The sequence below is a fragment of the Bos taurus genome, chromosome 17, assembly GCF_002263795.3.
Source record: "Bos taurus isolate L1 Dominette 01449 registration number 42190680 breed Hereford chromosome 17, ARS-UCD2.0, whole genome shotgun sequence".
Lineage (NCBI taxonomy): Eukaryota > Metazoa > Chordata > Mammalia > Artiodactyla > Bovidae > Bos > Bos taurus.
In genome coordinates this window covers 56,683,508-56,698,645 of record NC_037344.1, presented here as the reverse complement: position 1 = coordinate 56,698,645, position 15,138 = coordinate 56,683,508, and the positions used below count along the sequence as shown (strand labels likewise).

Here is a 15,138-nt window from a genome sequence, read left to right as displayed (position 1 = left end):
CTTCCTAAACTTGATGCAAGCTGTTTCCTGGAGCTTTTCAGAGTCAGGCTCTGATGAAGAAGAGCTTATAATGAGGCTCCCAGCCTGCAGCTGCTCCACAGGCCACATACACGGACACATATACACAGAGACACATACACAGACACATGCTGAGACACACACAGAAACACACATTCCCAGACACGCCCAAAGACACAAACACAAACACACATTCACAGACACAGAGATACACACTAAGACACACATACATGCAAACACACATAGAGACACACATGTATATGTAGAGACACACAGACACACACAGAGACATATATTCACAGGCACACACGAAGGCACACATATACAGGACACATATACATACACACTCAATCACACACCAGTGCACACAGAGACACAGACACACGCAGAGATATATATTTACAAATACACACAAAGCATACGCACAAAGACACACGCACACTCAATCACACACCAGTGCACACAGATACACACACATATATTCACAGACACACACAAAGGCACACACATATACAGAGACACACACACTCAATCACATAGCAGTGCACACAGACACACACAGAGACACATATTCAGAGATACACACAGAAAGACACACATACACACTCAGTCATACCCGAGTGCACACAGACACATGCAGACACACACAGAGACATATATTCACAGATGCATAGAAAGGCACACACATAAACAGAGACACACACACACAGACTCAATCACACACGAGTGCACACAAACACACACTCCTCTGCCCATTTTTCCCATTCACTGCTGTTGTTTTTTAATCACAACAGTGCAGCCTGTAGTATCTGGTCCCAGCCCACAACAGGTGTCCAACAAATGCCTGTTAGATGAATAAGCACAAGGGTGATTCAGGTATTCTCTGTCTGCCCTGTCCCTGAATATTGTTTTATTGTTCTGGCTTGCCTGGCTATATTTGGAAAAGAGATCCAGAAAGGGTTCCTGTATTCATTTTGGATGGTGCCAGGCTCCCTAGCATGACTTGAGAAGTCCTTCATGATCTGGCTCCTGCCAACTCCTTTCGCCTCATTCCCCACAACCCTCTGGTGTGTCCGTCTCCACTTTCAGCAGTTTAAATTTTTTTTCAGGTCATGGAATTCTTTGGGGATCTGATGAAAGGCATGGACCCTCTTCTTCAATATATAGACATCTCCACACTCAAACAGTGTCCTGAATATAATTTCTAGGGATCCCTAAGGCCCATTCATGGATCTCCAAGGAGCGTACAGGAGCCTGCTGAAGGACCTCTGCATGTAAGGCTGGGGAAACCCAGAGAGGGAAATGCCTGGCCCAGGGTCATGAATGACAGAATTGGAACCAAGACCCAGGCCTCTGGATCTCAAGTTCAGGACTTCCTCCTTTTAAACATCCTGTGTTGATGGATGAAAGCCAGGTAATTAGTTGATACAATGAATGATTAAATGAGACACTCTTCTTTGCCTTCTCCATCCATCAAACCCTCAGCACTGGCAGCTCTGACAGGTGTTCAAATACCAGCGGTTTTTGGAATTCAGCAGTCCTCCTTGTAGTTTGGTATTTTCCTGATGGTTATTAATGGCAGTGATTACAGCACAGTCCTGTTGGCTCTTCCTCGGAGCATCTGCCACACAACCGAGAAAGCTCAGCCTCAAGCCTGCAAGCTGGAATCAGGAGAGTGCCCAAAATGAAGGCTGTTTGTTTCAGCTGCTAAGGGCCATGTTCAGAGCTCTTGGGACCAAGAAATGTGGTCAGCGTGGTCCTCTGCATCTCATCTAATGGCTCTATATTCCTGATTCCTTGAGCCAGAAACCAGGGCACAACCTGACATACCCCTCTCCTCATCCTCCCAGGCTAGTCCATCACTAAGGCTTGTCTCTTTTCACATTGTATCCAGTCTATCCACTTCTGTCATCTTTTCTGCCACCACCTTTACAAAATCAGATCAGATCAGATCAGTCGCTCAGTCGCGTCCGACTCTTTGCAACCCCATGAATCGCAGCACGCCAGGCCTCCCTGTCCATCACCAACTGCCAGAGTTCACCCAGACTCACGTCCATGAGTCAGTGATGCCATCCAGCCATCTCATCCTCTGTCATCCCCTTCTCCTCCTGCCCCCAATCCCTCCCAGCATCAGAGTCTTTTCCAATGAGTCAACTCTTCGCATGAGGTGGCCAAAGTACTGGAGTTTCAGCTTCAGCATCATTCCTTCCAAAGAAATCCCAGGGCTGATCTCCTTCAGAATGGACTGGTTGGATCTCCTTGCAGTCCAAGGGACTCTCAAGAGTCTTCTCCAATACCACAGTTCAAAAGCATCGATTCTTCAGCACTCAGCCTTCCTCACAGTCCAACTCTCACATCCATACATGACCACAGGAAAAACCATAGCCTGGACTAGACGAACCTTTATTTAGAGCATGGAGAATGGCCACAACCTCCCCTGGAGGATGACCTGCAGAGCTATTAGCTACTGAGTGCTTTTTATTTTCAGTTTCACCATCCACCGTTTGGGCCAGCAACATGGTATGTTAGTCAGGGCAGGCAATGCTATGTTCTTGTAACAGGCAACCAGTGGGTTCAAAACAAAATTTTGTGCTCACACAGTCTGCTTCAATCTTGGTGATGCCAGGGACAGCTGTACTCCATGACTGGTTCAACATTCCAGGCTGCTTTGATCTTATGAATATCCCGTATCAAGGGAACATGCTTCTGTGATTGCTGCAGGAGGAGGAAAAAGGGAAAATTGTCCAACAACTCTGAGATGCTTCCACCCAGAAGTGACAGGTGTTGCTCCTGACAGTTTTTTTGGCCACAGCAATTTGTAGGACCATGTCTAATTCAAAAGAGCAGAGGAGCACTTGGAAGAGGAGGAATTGGAAATACTGGTGAGCATCACTCATATCTAATCACTTCCCCCAGGGTACGGGTGGCAGAAGAGGAGCTGATAATAAGGGTGGTGATTCATCATCTCTTTAATCCAGAAGATTGATCCAGCTCTGAGCAGAAAGATTCAGAAAATCAACATCAGCCAGACCTAATTCTTCTCCTCTCACCTCTAATTAGAGGCTAGGTGGGAGGTGAGTTGGAAGAGGAGGAGGGAGAGGAGATGAGGGAGAGGGGCAGAGGAGAATAAAGTGTAGGAAGTGAGGAGAGGAGGAACAGAGGGAGGGAGAGGAAAAGAGAAGAGAGACTGGAAGAAACAGGAAGAGCGATAGATGGAGAGAGGAAAGGAGGGAAGGTAGAAGAGAGAGAGAGCTTGAGAGAGCAAGAGATGGAGAGAAGCAGAGAGAGAATTTTATATAAACGTATTTGCTCCACCTCCTTAAGTTGACTGCTGGGAACACGATTGTGAATACAGAGACCCAAGGGTCAAGGGGTGCCTATGACTTGTTGGCTCCCGGTGATCTCTGATGACCAGCAGCCTTGCTCTGCTCATTGGCAAGAAAGCTAGTGGTCATGGTGGCTGTGAGGTGTGCCAGGAAGAGGGAAAGCTGGCCAAAAGCATGTGGGTTTTGTGTGGTCCCAGAGAGAGTGGAAAGGAGCCAGTGGCAGAGAAGGAGGTAAGGAGGGAGGTCCAGAGGCAGAACCAGTCCCAGGATGCAGGAACTTGTGTGGCAGAGGATGCAGTGATGAGCTGAACAGGTGAGGACTGAAGGGGGATGCAGCATCACCTGCATCAGTGGTGGTCGGTGTAGGACAGTGGATAAGCTCAAGGACCAAGAAGGACAAGTTATGTCCAGCGCAGGAACTGGCACCAGGCAGAGGCAGATGAAGACTAGACAAAGCAGTGCCTTCTCTCTCAAGACCATCCGGGCTGGTGTGTGTGTGCAGGAGTTCCCAGAATGGATGGCAGGAGAGGACTGAGAAGGGAGTCAGAGGAGAATAAGCACTCAGATGTGTGAGTGAAACCTGTAGGCTTGTCTGAGCCCTGAAGGGCTCAGAACATTTCCTATGTCAGGCTGGTCAGAGACCAGGCGCCAGAAGCTCAACTAGGTTCTAGAAGATAAAGTTGTTTTCTTTTTGGACACCAGAGTCTGGCTTGGCAACCTCATTTGTGCTACCCCAGTGCTACTCCAACTGTCATCTACAGACTAGTGACAGTCAGCAAAGTATTACTGGTCCACAGTGAGTAAGTAGAGAAACTGGGATTTAGTGTTTAGAAACTTTTATAACAATTTGACATTGCTGTAAAATCCAAGCAAATTTGGGTTGTATTTTACAAGAGCATTGGTTTTGTGATGGATTGTGGAGAAAATGGTTTGTCCCTGCAAATAGTCTGAAAAGTGCTGTGGTAGGTTCTTAAGTTGGAGAAGGCAATGGCACTCCACTCTTGCCTGGAAAATCCCATGGATGGAGGAGCCTGGTAGGCTGCAGTCCATGGGGTCGCAAAGAGTCAGACAAGACTGAGCGACTTCACTTTCACTTTTCACTTTCACACATTGGAGAAGGAAATGGCAACCCACTACAGTGTTCTTGCCTGGAGAATCCCAGGGACGGGGGAGCCTGGTGGGCTTCTGTCTATGGGGTCGCACAGAGTTGGACACGACTGAAGTGACTTAGCAGCAGCAGCAGCAGCAGGTTCCTACGTGGCCTCTCTCATTCTGTGCAGAGACCCCTCCTAATCTGTTTTCCTTAGTGGTCTTCCTAGAATGCAAATAGGATCCTGACCTGCCTCCCTCTACAACCTTCCAATGACTTTCTCAAGCTGTTTTGGATAAAGGCCAACTTCTTCACAAGGGCCTGGAAGGTTCTGCATCATCTGGTCCCTGCTCATCTCCACAGCTTCTTCCCCTCTGCTTTCTTCCCCAGACTTACTGTATCTTTACAAACACCAAGCTTCTTCTGGCCTCAGGACCTTTACCTCTGCGACACCCTCTACTTGGCACTCTTTCCCCTCTGTCCTGGGGGAGTTGATTCCTATTCTGTCTTCAGATCACGGCTGTTGGGGAGGGGAAATTTCCCTTCTTTCTCCTCTTAGTTCTTTTGCCTGCAGTTAAAATGACATAAGGGAGATTAACAGGAAAAAGTCAATGTGCCCATGGGGAATCTGGGCTTCCCAGGTGGCACTAGTGGTAAAAAAAAAAAACCAAAAAAAAAAACCTGCTTGCCATTGCAGGAGATGTAAGAGACATGGATTCAATCCCTGGGTTGGGAAAATCCCCTGGAGGAGGGAGGACATGGCTACCCACTCCAGTATTCTTACCTAGAGAATCCCCATGGACAGAGGAGCCTAGAGGGCTACAGTCCATAGGGTCACAGAGACATGACTGAAGCGACTGAACACACACACACAGGGAGTCCACATAATGAAGAATTCCAAAGACAATAAGGCTAGATGAGGTGTTTATATGTATTTATATATATGTATGTGTGTGTGTATATATATATATACATATATATATATATATATATAAAAATATATTCTGGACCAAGGAGAAGCAGGTAGGGGTCTGAGGATTCAAGTGGAAGGAAGGTAATCCACAGGGAGCTAAAAAGAGTTAATGTTTGGTAAACATTAGGGACAGTAGGCTTTGACAAATGATTCCTCCCTGTCCACTGCATCCAGTAATTTACTACAGTTGTATATGGTGATAGCTTCTTCCTGAGACAGGCCTCCTGTCTTAAATTCTTTTAGGTGGTAAGGGGGTGGTTCAAAGGTTCTTCCTGAAATTTTTGGACCCTGATTGATTTCAGTTTAAAGTAATCCACACGCCAGAGTCACACATCTTGGGGCAGCCCGGCCTGAGCCCCATCAAACTCAAGGACCACCTCCTCAGGTCTTCTCTGGTGACCCAGTGGCTAAGACTATGCACTTCCACTGCAGAGGGCACAGATTTGATCCTGGGTTGGGAAACTAAGATCCCACAAATTGTGTGTTATGGACAAAATTTTTTAAAAAAATCACTTAACTGAGGCCCTGGCTTCTTGCCTTGCTAGCCTCACCCATTTACTTGAATGCACCTGTAAGTAACTTGTTCTGTGTCTCCAGACCTCTAAACAGGGGGCAGAGGTCTTGCCTCTGTTGTTCACCGGTGTATCCCACATGTCTGGCTCAGCACAAGGTCCTCATTAAACATGTGTTGAATAAACGAACGAGTGAATGAAGGAATGAATGCAACATCCAGAGTGTGTGGGAGAGGCATTTGAGACTGTGAATTGTGTCCTTTGGCAGCCAGGCCTTTATTTCATAAAATAGTTCCCATGCCTCCTTCCTCTGCCCGGAACCTGGCAGCCCGTCCTGAGCTCCTGCTGATAAATCATTTTATTGGCACAGCCGGACAGGAAAGGACAGAGTGAGTAATGGGAGTCGGGCACCGTGTCACAGACAAAGGCCGGAGTTGACATGGTAACAACAGGCAGACCGATGTGGCCCGGGCAGTGGTCTGGCCCCTGGACACATCTGAGAATAGGCCCTGGGTCATTTTTCCTCTGTGCTGGGGAGCGTGAATAGGCCAGGGAAGTGAAGAAGAAGGGGCCATGAGGCCCTGCTTCTCCCCTGCCTCAGGATGGACTGGAAGCAACTTCAACCATTGGCTGAAGACTTTTAATATATAGAACATATTTGTATTTATTAATTAAAACATTATTTTCCATTTTATGTTGCACCATGTTTTTAAAATTGCAAAAGTATGGAATTTGGTGCTTTTAACTAGAGTCAGTATTGGTGGCTATGTGTGTTGTGGAAGCTTAGGAACCTGGCCGCCTGGGTTCAAAACCTGGCTCCATCCCCTCTCAGTTTTAGGAACATGGATAATATTATTAAATCTCCATATACTTTTTAAAAAATTTTATCTTTAAATTTTATTTTGGCTGCACTGCATGGCATGTGGAATCTTAGTTCCCAGACGAGGGAACAAACCTAAGATCCCTGCATAAGAAGCATGGAGTCCACCACTGGACTGCCAGGAAATTCCCATAATCTCTGTGTACTTTTGTTTCCTGATAGGCAAACTGCAGGTGAATATGGGAGCTATTTATTAAGATTACTTATGAGAGTCCCTTGAGAGGATGCATGTAAGATGCACAATAAACAATATCTGGTTGCATGAAAGTGAAAGTGAAGTTGCTCAGTCGTGTCCGACTCTTTGCGACCCCATGGACTTTAGCCTACCAGACTCCTCAGTCCATGGAATTTTCCAGGCAAGAGTACTGGAGTGGGTTGCCATTTCCTTCTCCAGGGGATCTTCCCCACCCAGGGATTGAAGCTGGGTCTCCTGCATTGCAGGCAGATGCTTTACCATCTGAGCCACCAAGGAAGCCCATCTGGTTACATAAGAACAATTAAACAACCTAGAAGTAAATACGGAGAAGGCAATGGCATCCCACTCCAGTACTCTTCCCTGGAAAATCCCATGGACAGAGGAGCCTGGTGGGCTGCAGTCCATGCTGTCGCTAACAGTTGGACATGACAGAGCGACTTCACTTTCACTTTTCACTTTCATGCCTTGGAGAAGGAAATGACAACCCACTCCAGTGTTCTTGCCTGGAGAATTCCAGGGATAGGGGAGCCTGGTGGGCTTCCGTCTATAGTGTTGCACAGAGTCGGACACTCTGAAGTGACTTAGCAGCAGCAGCAGCAGCAGAAGTAAATAAAGAAGCAAAGTCCCTATCCCCTAGCCCATTTTCTAGATATAAGTTCATGTATTAGAGTCTGCCCAGGTAGTTGAACCTCTGCAAACATATACAGATCAGGACTGGCACGAGAGGGAGGTTTGCAAGGTACCAAGGATGCCCAGGTACCAGCCCTGCATCTGCCTGGACCTGAGAGTGAGCACATCCTGAAATTTGGGGCCTGGATGCCTCACTCACCTTACCCCAGCCAGGCCCTGACACCGGTAATGAAGAGATTTCTGCTTCCGATAGTGGCAGATGGGTTGATTTGGGCCAACCCTCCCACTAGACAAAACATATTCACACACACATACGCATATGAAAAAAAGTAAGTGAAAGTGTTAGTCACTTAGTTGTGTCCAACTCTTTGCCACCCCATGGACTGTAGCCCACCAGGCTCCTCTGTACATGGAATTCTCCAGGCAAAAATGCTGGAGTGAGTTACCATTTCCTTCTCCAGGGGATCTTCCTGATCCAGGGATCGAACCCGCATCTCCTGCATTGCAGGCAGATTTTTTACTGTCTGAGCCACCAGGGACTTATGTATATACAAACACACATACACATATGTACGTATACACATACCTGTATACATATATGTGTACACACACACACACACACACACACACACACACATTACTTTAGGACATCAGAGAGCTAACAAGTAGTGAAAATTCACCAGAATCTGGGGAGGCTGGAGATCTAGGAAGATGAGACAGTATCTGTCCGTCCCATGTGTGTGAGAGGTGAACAGGCTGAGCATCCTCTTAGGGCTGAGGGCACAGCGATCAGAACTTAGGGCTAGCTGAGGGGAAGAGAACTTTGGTGAACCCTCCTTCCTTTTGGTTGGCATCCTGATGGGCTGCACCCTAGTGGTAAAGGTGAGATGGAAGCAGACAGGTTCTTGCAGGGACTGAAGCTCAGCATTCCTGAAATCCCTGAATTTATATGGAGGTGACCCCAGATTACTAGTTTCCACAGGGACCTAGAGGAAGTAAACTTAAGTGCTCCCTGGAGAAAAATAACATCATTCTAAGCCTCAAATTATTTCTACAAACCAGCTTACAAATGCAATGCAATAAAATGATAATCAGGTACATGCTGCTACTGCTGCTGCTAAGTCGCTTCAGTCGTGTCCGACTCTGTGAGACCCCATAGACGGCAGTCCACCAGGCTCCCCCCGTCCCTGGGATTCTTCAGGGAAGAATACTGGAGTGGGTTGCCATTTCCTTCTCCAATGCATGAAAGTGAAAAGTAAAGTGAAGTCGCTCAGTCTTGTCTGACCCTCAGCGACCCCATGGACTGCAGCCTACCAGGTTCCTCCATCCATGGGATTTTCCAGGCAAGAGTACTGGAGTGGGGTGCCATTGCCTTCTCAATCAGGTACATGAGAGGTGAGCAAAATAAATGACCAGCAGCATAAACAATGGACAAAAGAACAGATCTCTAGAACCTCCATATATTGAGGCTATCTGACAACGACCTTAAGATAACTGTGATTACTATGTACAAGAGATAAAAGACAAAATTAAGAATGTCAGTAGAAAATTAGAAATAGTAAAGAGAAGTAATGGGAAGTTCTAGAAATGAAAAAAAAAATGACTTAAGAACACAGCAATTTGGACAGAGTTTGAAGAGACTTGGTCAATTGGAAAGTAAGTCAGAAGAATATAGTCAAAGTTAAGAATAGAGAGACACAAGGATGGTAACTTCATAAGATTAGGAAGAGACTTGGAGCATAAATTGAGAAGATCTGATTGGGGTTTCAGAAGGAGAAGGGAAGAAGGGACTATGGCTGAAGGAGGTATTTGCAGAGACAATGACTAAAAGTTTTCCAAATCTGATGAAAGGTTTCAGCCAGACTTAAGATGCCCTACAAACCCCAAGCCCTAAATATGAGGAAACTGGGACTTCCCTGGTGGCCCAGGGGCTAAGACTCCATGTTCACAATGCAGGGGACATGAGTTTGATCCCCTGTCAGGGAACTAGATCCCACATGCAGCAACTCAGAGTTCGCGTGCCACACCTGAAGATCCAGCATGCTGAATGAAGATTGAAGCTTCTGAGTGCCGCAACTAAGACCTGATGCAGCCAAATAAATAAATAAATATTTAAAATACATAAATAATGTTTAAAACAAATAAATATTTTTAAAAATGGATACCTCGGCACATTCTAGAAAGAAAATAGAAAACCAAAATAAAGAGAAAAAGCTTTCCTTACTTGGCCTCTGGGTAGGCAAAATAACTCCCCCACTCCACCACCTCACCTTACAGTGGAGGCTGGGAAATAGCATCACCATGAAACATGACTCACATGCCATGGCTGCCTTCTTTCCTGGTCTGGGAAGAGGTGGGGGATGAGTGGAGAACTGGGGGCGCTAAGGTCAGGTTGTACTTCTCTTGGTGAAACTTAGAGGTAGGTGTCTGACTTCCAAATTAGTGACTCACTTTAAAACACCGAGGTTCTTAAGATCTCTTTTGTATTAGCTTTTATTCCTAGTCACCATTTTGGAGCCTTTTTTTTTTTTTTTTCTGGTTTAAACAACAGAGATTTATTCTTTCACAGTTCTATAGGCCAGAAGTCAGAAATGAAGATGTTAGCAGGGTGGCAGTCACTCCAAGGGATAATCCTTCCTTGCCGCTCCCAGCTTCTGGTTGCTCCTGGGATCACTTGACTTGTAGCTGCATCCTTTTAATCTCTGCCTCTGTCTTTACATGGGCTTCTCTTCTCTTCTGTGTCTCTTATAATGACACTTGTCATTGGGTTTAGGGCCCACCTGGATAATCCAGGATGATCTTGTCTAGAGATGCTTTAATTACATTTGCAAAGATTCCTTCTAAGTTGGAGCATTTGTTCATTCATTCAGCATATATTTGCTGAAGACCTACTATGTGCCCAGCACTAAAGATAAATCTGCAAACAAAATAGACTAAAATCTTTGTCATCATGTCACTTACATTCTAATGGGATGAGACAACCATAAGCAAAAGAAATAAAATGGTCAGTACCTGAGATGATTAGAAGAGAAGTGGGGAAAAATGAGCAGGAAAGGACAGGGAGTGTGGTCATTTTCTCTGACTGAGAAGGAACCTCTGAGCACAATCTGAAGAATGTGAAGGAACCAGCTGGGCAGACGTCTGGTGGAAGATCACAGCTCCTACATCTTGTTCTGCTTTGAGTATATAGTTTAATTAACTATTACAAATCAGAGATGAAATACAAGAGCTAAAAGGGAGGAGTCGTTTCTGTGACAACTAAGTTAAATGCTTTGAAAAGACTTGCAAAGAAATGCTGTCAAATTAGGGGACGAAAACTTAAAGATTAGCAAAAAAAAAAAAAAAAAAAATCCCAACAATCTGAAAGAATGTGGTACTCAGGTTCCTTCACGTGTGCCTTCTTTAAAGTGCTCCACTCTAAAGAAATTGAAATTGCATATCAGAGGTAATATATTATCGTTGTGATTAATGCAAGAAAGAGACAGGGAATTCCATCAGGGTTCCAATGCTCCAAGACAAAGCCTTTTCTCTGCCTCCAAAGATTGGTGAACAAATGACTTACTTTGTTTTAGGTGAAACTAAAACAGTTAGGACACAAAGGCATTATGTTTTATGATTCTTCACTGGGACTTTCTTGAGTTACCCACCAACCACTAGTTCTGATACTGGAAGCAGGCCAATTTGTTGAACATCAATGAGCAGAAAGCTGTTTTTCTGAAAATCAATGTGTCCGACTGGCCTTTCCCCTCCCCACCAAAATCCATCACGTTCTTTCTCAGAGATGATTGCAGAGAGCAGGCAGGAGAGGGAGAGAAACCATGAGGAAAAGGAGGTGATGTGAAGTAGGTGAACCACATTCAGGAGACCTGGCTCAGGTTCAGATCATAACTGACTGTGAGAACTTGGGCAAGTCATTTTGCCTCTTAGAACTACACTCTCTTCATTTGTGACATGGGCATGGTAGCAGACCCGACCTCTTGAGTTCTTGTAAGGGTTGAATGAGGTGATGCATTTCAGGTGCTTATACACTGCCTGGCATATTGAAAGTGCTAAGGAGAGGGTGACTCTGATTTTACTATTGACATCCACTGAAACTCAAACGGCTGTAACTGCATTTGATGGCAGATCATCTCTTGGAGCTTCGAGTAGACAAACTGAAGTAGGTTCAAAGGGGAAAAGAGCTGTCTTCCACGGGAGCAGATTGAGCCCCAAGAGGAGACAGGGAAGCATTGCCTGTAGCAGTTAATGTAATGGCAGTCTTTATAAGAGTTCCATGTGGTATAGCCAGCTGAACCTCATATTGAATGGAGAAAGGTCAGCCTCACACTTTGTAAACCCTGGCTGGGATTGGGAATTGGTGAGCAGGAGACCCAGACACCAAGGCTTTGCAGGTGGTCCCGGGAAATTGGCATGTCTCCAGATGTACCATTTTGGATTTTGAGAGATGGGCAGGGAGACCATGTTCATGATGTTGAGCTCCCAATGAACTCTTTGGGTCTGGTAATGCCCTGGGGTCTGTCTTCATCATAGGATGCCATCTTCGTAGGACCCCTCTTACTTAGCATTTCTCAAACTTGGTTCTGTGGTATCCTTTGAGATGCTGATGGATATTCTGTGTTAAAAGGTTCCCATGTCATATAAATCTGGGAAATACAGCATACCAGAGTAACAATGATACGGGCTAATATTTTTGGAGGGCAGGTGATTTATGTGTGTCAGCAAGCATTCTAAGTATTTTTAGGAGTTTGTATCACTTAATTCTCTCAGTGTCCCAATGAAATAGGGACAATGGTTATTATAAACCCCATTTCATGTGCGAGGAAATGAAACATCAAGAAATGATGCTTAGAGAAGTTAGTTAATTTAACGAAGGTTGCACAGCAGGTGAGTGGAAAAATAAGGATTTGAACTCAGGCCTTTTGACCCCAAAGTTTCTGTTCTTAATTTGAATTTAAAGAAGAGTTTTTTTTTTTTCCTTTCTCCAAATTCTTGACTTCCTATGGGGTTGTCAGAGAATGTATCTAATATCTCCTCTTCTAGGAATTTTTGAGCAGAACAGAGGACTTTGTTTTTCAAGCTCAGTAAAATCATACATATGTGAATATATATGTAAATTAAAAGCATAATGACTCTCTGTAGGTGTCTTCTGGTCCGTTTGAAAGGAGAGCAGCTGTTTCTATCTCCAGAGTCAACCTGTGCCCTGTCTTAAATATTCAATCCCCAATTAACATACAAAACATTCTGAAAGTCCTGAAATTAAAAAACCTCTTTTTCTTTAACCCAGTTTCCCATCCTATTTTCCTTTCAGAATCCCTTTTTTTGCTTCCCATTCTCTTTGAAAACATATATTAGCATCCACAGAAAGAGTACACCAAGAAACAGAGTTTGAGTTATTTCCTTTGTAGGGGAGGCGTTTGAGGCTGTGTGCATTCCACACACTGGGGGAGAAGAACCCATTTAAGAATACATCCTCTGCTCAGTTCAATTCAGTCACTCAGTTGTGTCTGACTTTTTGCGACCCTGTGGACTGCAGCACACCAGGCTTCCCTGTCCATCACCAACTCCCAGAGCTTACTCAAACTCATGTCCATCGAGTCAGTGATGCCATCCAAGAGTATCATCCTCTGTCATCCCCTTCTCCTGCCCTCAGTCTTTCCCAGCATCAGGGTCTTTTCAAATGAGTCAGTTCTTCACATCAGGTGGCCAAAGTATTGGAGTTTCAGCTTCAGCATCAGTCCTTCCAATGAATCTTCAGGACTGATTTCCTTTAGGATGGACTGATTTGATCTCCTTGCAGTCCAAGGGACTCTCAAGAGTCTTCTCCAACACCACAGTGCAAAAGCATCAAATCTTCGGCCCTCAGCTTTCTTTATGGTCCAACTCTCACATCCATATATGACTACCGGAAAAACCATAGCTTTGACTATATAGACCTTTGTTGGCAAAGTAATGTCTCTGCTTTTTAATATGCTGTCTAGGTTGGTCATAACTTTTCTTCCAAGGAGCAAGCGTCTTTTAATTTCATGGCTGCACTCACCATCTGCAGTGATTTTGGAGCTGCAGAATATACCCTGCTGGTGGTGAATAAAGCAAGAGTTTTTTTCTTTACATAAAGGGTAACATAAAGTAAACCCAGACATACCCAGTAAAATCTTCTAGAAGATATTGTTCTAGGGATTAGCTACTTGGAATTTCACAACAGGGAGGGTTTTGGAGGGAAATGGCAAATCATGATTTATTGACATATCCTAAATTTTTCAATGTGTCATAAAGGGAAACTTGACAAGAGGAAACCTCTGAAGTGTCTTAGATGACATTTGCTTGAAATTGGCTTGTGTTATGTTCATATCTCCTTTGCAGACCTAGCTCTGGATGACTATGTGAGTAATATTTTCCTTTTGAAAGCTTTTCATTCTTTATATCATTTTCTTAGTCCTTGCCAAGATTGCTTAGGGGGCTATATTCATTTCTAATCTGCAGAAAAGAAAGCATATCTCTCCCTGAGACTCCAACCACAGCAAAGCATGTAAGATAATGATAGTGTTAAGCAGTTATACAGACTTAAAATAGCTATCAATGTAAATATAAAAATGCAAAGCACATGAATAAAAGCTCCTTGAACATTCCGGGAGGGAAGGTAAGCCTTGGTGAACTTTTGCAAGTACTCAAAAGATATGACCGGAATAAATGAATTATTGGAAAGCAGTGTGGTGAGAGTGAAAGTGAAAGTGAAAGTGAAGTCGCTCAGTCGTGTCCGACTCTTTTCGACCCCATGGACTGACTGTAGCCTACCAGGCTCCTCTGTCCATGGGATTTTCCAGGCAAGAATACTGGAGTGGGTTGCCATTTCCTTCTCCAGGGGATCTTCCCAACCCAGGGATTGAACCTGGGTCTCCTGCTTTGTAGGCAGACGCTTTACCATCTGAGCCACCAGGTGAGAGTATTAGCCCTAAATTAGTTTTCCTTCTTCCCCTCACAGACTACATTTCCCAGCCTCACTTGCAGTACCTGCTGCCATGTGACTGAGTTGTAACCAGTGGGATGTAAACAGAAATTTGTGATCTACTTCCTATGAAAACCTCACGCCACAATCCTTCTTGTTCTTTCCCCACCTTAACCATCTTGGAAGCCAGTTTGATTTTGAAGGTGGAGATAGAAAGGTTCTGGGTCCTTGAGTTACAGTTTGCCAGAGCTGCCCTACCATTCAGGAACACTGCCCTGTAATATTAGATAAGTGAGAAACTGCTATGTTTTGAGTTATTATACTCTTAGGGGATTGTTTACCGTGTTGGCTGAAAGTCTGGACAGGGAGTTTGCACTTGGTGTGTGTTTATAATGCTTGCAGAGAAAGAATATTATGTGCTTGAAAGACCATGAGCTGCAGAGTAAGACATACATGAGTTAAATTCTCGGCTCTGCCATTCACTGTACTCCTAATCTTGGGCAGTTGACTTAATCTCCCTTAGCTTTAGTGTTTTTCCTTTAGAAAATGGAAATAACACCCTGCAGGCTT

General features: G+C 44.7%; 1 non-coding gene across 1 annotated transcript; it reads right to left on the bottom strand.

The window, feature by feature from the left end:
• Nucleotides 1-14,490: 14,490 nt before the first annotated feature.
• Nucleotides 14,491-14,563, bottom strand: TRNAC-ACA (transfer RNA cysteine (anticodon ACA)). Its single transcript has one exon. It is a non-coding gene; the product is annotated as a tRNA-Cys (tRNA).
• Between the last annotated feature and the right edge of the window lie 575 nt (nt 14,564-15,138).